The sequence below is a fragment of the Triticum aestivum genome, unplaced genomic scaffold (genome assembly GCF_018294505.1).
Source record: "Triticum aestivum cultivar Chinese Spring unplaced genomic scaffold, IWGSC CS RefSeq v2.1 scaffold6789, whole genome shotgun sequence".
NCBI classification, from domain to species: Eukaryota; Viridiplantae; Streptophyta; class Magnoliopsida; order Poales; family Poaceae; genus Triticum; species Triticum aestivum.
Genome location: NW_025229558.1, coordinates 6,630 through 13,337, shown reverse-complemented (window position 1 = coordinate 13,337; position 6,708 = coordinate 6,630). Strand labels below are relative to the sequence as shown.

Here is a 6,708-nt window from a genome sequence, read left to right as displayed (position 1 = left end):
GATTGGCTCAAGCTCAAAGACTTAGGACTCTACATTTTTCATTTTAGTGATCCAAGATCACATTGAGTCCATAGAAAAACCAATACTATTAAGAGGGGATGAGGTGTTGCTTAATGAGGTTCTTGCTCAAAGTCCTTAGTGATATACTCCACAACCCTCAACCACTTTCTCATATTCAAATATGTCCCAAACCAAAAGTCAAACTCGGCCCCACCGAAATTTCCTATCCAGCGTCACCGAGTTCACTTGACACAGTCACTGCCAGAAACCCTAATCAATTCGGTCTCACTGATGGGATCTCGGTCTCACCGAGATGGGCTTGCAACCACGGAGGGTCCCACCGAGTTTGCTTGGCTAGCTCTCTGTTTAACTTATACTAAAATCGGTTCCACCAAATTTGTGTAATGGGTCCAACCGAGACAAGGCTTTACCCTAACCCTAGCACATCGGTCCCACAGAAAAACTTAACGGTCACATTATGAACTAAATCAGTCTGACTGAGTTGTATGATTCGGTCCCACCAAGTTTGGTGATTTGTGTGTAACGGTTAGATTTTATGTGGAGGCTATATATACCCCTCCACACACTCTTCATTCATGGAGAGAGCCATCAGAACATGCCTACACTTTCAACATACATTTTCTGAGAGAGAACCACCTACGCTTGTGTTGAGGTCAAGATATTCCATGCCAACCACATAATTCTTGATCTCTAGCCTTCCCCAAGTTGCTTTCCACTCAAATCATATTTCTACCAAATCCAACCCTATGAGAGAGAGTTGAGTGTTGGGGAAACTATCATTTGAAGCACAAGAACAAGGAGTTCATCATCAACACATCATCTATTACCTCTTGGAGAGTGGTGTCTCCTAGATTGGTTAGGTGTCACTTGGGAGCCTCCGTCAAGATTGTGGAGTTGAACCAAAGAGTTTGTACGGGCAAGGAGATCGCCTACTTCGTGAAGATCTACCCTAGTGAGGCAAGTCCTTCGTGGGCGATGGTCATGGTGGGATAGACGAGGTTGCTTCTTCGTGGACCCTTCATGGGTGGAGTCCTCCGTGGACTCGCGCAACCGTTACTCTTCGTGGGTTGAAGTCTCCATCAACGTGGATGTACGATAGCATCACCTATCGGAACCACGCCAAAAATCTCCATGTCTTCAATTGCGTTTGCACGCTCCAATCCCATCCCGTTACATTCTTACAACTTGCATGATTTACTTTCCGCTGCTCATATACTATTGTCATGCTTACTTGATATATATTGTGAATGCTTAAACTTGTGCCAAAACTCCATTTGAACTTAAAGAAATTAAAAGCTGCAACTTTTCTTGCTAAGAGTCTATTCACCCCCCTCTAGACACCTCTTCTCGATCATACAGGACGACGTCACTGCCATTAGCCATCGTCGTGTGTGGGCAGAGCCGCTACGACTAAGCTACATGGGAGTTACGCCACATTCTCGAGTCACTGGTGTGTGCAAGTATATCTGCAACCGTCAAGTTGCCGTTGCCGAAAGGGGGGGAGGGGGCACTCCCGTTTACCCATCGACATGCAGACGAAGAGTCGCAACCGTGAAATCGTCGCGTGGAGGTGATGCCAATCGTCGAGTCACCGTCACGTGCTGGTAGACTCGTGGCGACTGAGCTGTCGCCATTGCGTGGTGGCCGAGCCACCGGGGCATCATCCGCGGTACCTGCAGGGCGCGGCGGCGAGAAATCGATGAGAGTCAGGTTTCTTCTCAGCCCCAAATACACACAACTAATTATTAATTAAACAGGGGGGTTATATGCTAATCTGCGTTTAAGTGGCCGGTTACAGTCCCACCTCAGACTATTTCCTCTCTTTCGCGCCATATCATCTATCATCTCCGTGACTGCCGCCGACTCCTGAGTATCTTCCTCCCCCAAACCCTTGGCCGCTCTAGGCGCCTGACTCCTCAGTTTCCCCTCCCCCAAACCCTTCACCGCTCTCGTCTCCTCAGTTCCGCCGCCGCCGCCATGGCTTCGTCCCCCTGCGACATCGCCCTCAAGGCAGCCCTCGGCGGCAAGCTCCGCCTCCTCAAGAGTAAGCGCCGTCCCTCTCTCTCTCTCTCTCTCTCTCTCTCTCTCTCTCTCTCTCTCTCTCATGGAATGCTGTACTCTCAATTAGTCTTCCTTGTTTGGAACGCTCGAGTGGTGCTTTTTCCGTACGGACGAATTTGAGGTGGGGTGGATGCAACTCTACTAGTACTTTTTTTCCGAATTTTGGGTGGGGCGGTTGCTGCTTTTCTGAGGAAACTTCGATTTGTTCATTAGGGCGGTAAACCCCCCAAAAATATTTTCAGGGAAGAAACCCTAGATTTGAGGCCGTGTGTACTTCACGAAATCATTTGGGGAATCGTCTAGAATGATTGTGCTGTCTGATCTGACTTCAGTTGTTCCTGCGATTTTTCCCCTTCCTAGGAATGACCAAGAAGGTGGATCTGCGGCGAGCCAAGGACGACAAAGGGCAAACCGCACTTCATTTCGCTGCGGCCAAGGGGTGCCTGGACAGCTGCAAGTTCCTGGTGGAGGAATCGGGGCTTGATGTCGATTCCGCCACGAAAACAGGTGCGCGCCTAGTTGGAATCTTATGCGTCCATAGCAGGAAATTTTGTTTCTGTTAGTACCGAGATGTTGCGTTACCCTTGTAGGTGTGACACCGATGTTCTACGCCGCTTTGGGGGAAATGTCGAGGTTATGAGGTACCTTCTCGACCGTAGCGCCGACCCATCCATGGCCGATGACAGGGGCTCCGTGTCACTGCACAATGCAGCAGAGGAAGGTGGTCTTTCTCATTCTTGAGTTCACTCTGATTCCCTGAAATGTGAAATCAAAGGCTTGACATTGCCTACATATGAAAGGAGTTACTCTTCTGTTGAGGCTCTGGTTCTGATCTATTTGGATTTGCACCATGTTTGTTGTGCCTCCAGGACACTGCGAGGCTGTGAGGCTATTGCTGTCCAAAGGGGTTCATGTGGACGCTATGGATCATCGGGGCACGCCATTACACTTGGCGGTTGCAAAGGACCATGTTGAGGTTGTGAAGGTTCTGCTGGAGCATGGTGCTGATGTAAGGTGTCTATTCCACTATCAGCTAATTGAATGCAAATTATGAATTGGAAAGGCAAACGCGATTAGCTGTGTTTGGTTTGATGATGTAATGATTTATTCTTGGAGGTGTATCAAATATTTGATGGGCTCATTTATAATTAATATTTATGTGATCTAACTAACTCTTTTCAAAACTATGGCCCATTTATCTTTTCAGCCCAACAGAGTGGCTAATCACGTCTTTTCACCACTCATGATGGCCGTCTGTGGAAAGGCCTTGAAATGCATGAAGCTACTGATTGAGGTTCCAATAACTTACCGACTTCGTGTATTTTCATATGTTTTTTATGTTTAAATGTGTACTGATTTTGTTGAGTACCTTGTTTTTTCCTTGCCGGATGTTTCATGGTTGAGTAGCTTGTCTTTTCCTATCACTGAAGTTATTTTTTTCTCCTATTCATTAATAGGCTGGCGCTGACGTGAATGTTCATGGTTACTCTGGACCAACTCCTTTAACGGAAGCAGTTGATGATGGCTTAATGGACTTTGTCATGATTTTACTAGAGGCTGGAGCCGACGCTAACATCCCTAACCAGGTAACTGTAGCTCCGCCCTTGTCTCCCTGTTTACTAACTTTTATTTTATGCTCTCAAATGAAGTTCATTTAGCAGTATCTAGGATTCTTACTGCCACTGGGATGAATTCAAGAATATCTCGTTTTCTTACAGAATTTTCAGTTAAAAATTGTAATTTGACGATGTTGACCGCTTTATCTTTTCATCCTGGATCATATGACATATTATGTTCTGTTCTATGATATAGCATGGCGCAGTTCCAATTGAGCTAGCAGCAGCTCGTGGTCAACGTGAGCTTGTTGAAATGCTGTTTCCTAAGACAAAACCCATTCCATCTCAGCCAGTTTGGAGCGTTAATGGGATAATGAATACTGCAAGATCTCCACATATCAAGCATCAGGTGTGTAGATGATTTATCGATTACTTCATTCTGCCATAACCTGTAGTCCTGAAGCTGCATGATTGGTTGATATCTTCTATTTCGAACGCAGCACTTCCATATGCTGTATTCTCGTTGACAGAGTGAAAAGATCACCAGGCCATATGCATACTCATAACCTTTGAACATGCATGGACCGACCCATTTTTTGATGTATAACTGGACCTTCAGTTATTTCCACTTTGATATCCATAGAAGGAAAATGCAACTAAACATGATAAATGAGGGCAACTGTAGCTTGCCTGTATTTTCTTGAGAAATTTAAGAACTGGTAAAAGGAAGTACATTATCAGCATAGGAAAGTCACTGAGCCCAGTTGTATAGGCACTCTTTAGGTATTACTCCCTATGTTCACAAATATAAAATGTTTTGGATATTTCAATATGGACTACATACGGACTGAAATGAGTGCTAAAATGCGTCTATATACATCCTAATCAGAAAAGAAGTTAGAACAACTTATAATAGTGAACAGTGGGAGTGCAATATTAGTATGGCGGATGGTATACATAAATAGATATATGTATTCAAATTTAGTTGGCATTTTGTTTGACCAAGTTTGCAAAGCTAACTGAGGAAACAGTGTGTATGCCTATAATTGAAGGATTACTGACCAAGAACTTTAATTTAATTTTCCAACTGTAATACTTAGCGTGCTGTTGGGACCTGTCATTCACTATGTATGCATGTAACTGACCATGGTACTGGTCCAGGACGCATCTTCTGTGGAACAACGGATAGCTGATTTGAAGTCATGTGGAAAGGAAGCATTTGGGAAGGAAGACTATATTACATCGATGTACTTCTTGCTGAAATCTGAGATGGGCTCTAGGCCCATATTGCAATTTCTGAAAAATCTCTAAGGGCCCATGTGGGTTATATGGCACTAGATGTGGTGGGAAGTTTAGTCCCACCCCGGAAGTGGAAGGAGAGTTGAAGCGCACTCCTCCTCCGCCGCCCGCCTCGCCACGCCACGCCTCGACGCGACGCGACGCGACGCGGGTTGCGGGATTGAGCCGAGCCGAGCTCACACCTACGCGCTTATTTTTGCCAGTCACTAACGGAGAGTTTTCTGACAGCTGGGCCACGATCTGAGACGTCGGATCGTGGGCTGTCACGGACTCGGACGTGGGTCGAGCCCACGTCTCTCCACGCGGCTGCGCCTGTAAGTATACGGTGTCTCCTAACCCTAGCCGCCACGAACAGATCACATCTGCTCACGCGCACGCCCACCGTCGTTCCTTTGCTGCTGCTGCCGCCGGTGACTCCATCCCGTCCGCCACGTACACGGTCGACGGGAGAGCAGGTCTCCGAAACCACGCCCTTCTGGTTCCTGTACGGGGTGAGGGGCGAATATGTTTTTGGGCAGCGATTACGCGACTGCTCGCTTCCGATCGTCTACTTCCTCCACGTCCGCGTCACCTTCGTCATCACCACGTCCACCGACGCCGACCGTGCCGCCGCCGAGAAAGCTGAAGCCGACAAGAAGGTCGCTGAGGACGCCGCTGCTGCCACCAAAGCCGCGGCCTCTGCGTGGCCTACTGGAGGGTATAACTCGTTTATCCCGCTCCTGATTATTTTCATATTAGCAGTACTAGCAGTATGTGTAGATTTGTCTACTGTTTGCTTAGTACGTGCATGTTTAGATCAGAGTCAGTACGTCATCAACTTAGTCAATGCCATGCTAGTGATTTACTCATGGATTAATTTAATCGAGAAATTGCCTATTTACTCAACAATCCAAAAACCTATTATGTGTAGGAATTTCTCGGCAAGTGGCTTTGCCGCTGCACTGAAACCGGATAAGTTTACCGGTACATGCTTCAAGCGTTGGCAGACTAAGACCACGTTATGGCTCACGGCTATGAACGTGTTCTGGGTCACCGGTGTCTCCACGGGAACGATTGCTCCTGAACAGGAGAAGGCGTTCAAGGAGGCTACCGTTGTGTTTCTCGGAGCAGTTCTTAGCGTGATCGGGGATAAACTGGTCGACGCATATTTACATGTGCATGTCGCCAAGGACTTGTGAGAGGCGCTCGAATCTAAATTCGGGGCCGCCGATGCAGGGAGCGAGATGTATATTATAGAGCAGTTCCACGATTACAAGATGGTTGAAAACCGTCCTGTATTGGAGCAGGCTCATGAGATAATATGCATTGTTAAGGAACTTGAGCTTCTCAAGTGCGAGTTACCGGGCAAGTTTGTCGCGGGCTGCATAATCGCTAAGCTCCCTAATTCCTGGAGGAACTTTGCCACCACTCTGAAACATCAGAGGCGTGAATTCTCTGTGGAGGATGTCATTGGCCATCTGAGTGTTGAGCAGAATTCGAGGGCAAAAGACTCGCACGGAAAAGGGGCCGAAGGGACTTCTGTTGCCAACATGGTGAACCAGAAGAACTTCAACTCCCACAAGCCCAAGGGAAAGAACGGTGTCCAACACAATACCGACTTTAAGAAGAAGGGTAAGAAGACCTTCAAGAAGAACAAGAAGGACGAGGGCTGCTTTACTTGTGGTTCGGTTGAACATTGGGCCAACAAGTGCCCAAACAAGTACAAGAAGTCAGGACAGGACTCCAAGTCTGTCAACATGATTGTGGGCAACAATGAGAATGGTGCATCTGG

At 47.1% G+C, this 6,708-nt stretch overlaps 1 pseudogene; it reads left to right on the top strand.

Annotated features, from left to right (window-relative positions):
* The first annotated feature begins 1,880 nt into the window (after positions 1-1,880).
* On the top strand, positions 1,881-4,986 carry LOC123175149 (26S proteasome non-ATPase regulatory subunit 10-like; annotated as a pseudogene).
* Positions 4,987-6,708: the final 1,722 nt, after the last annotated feature.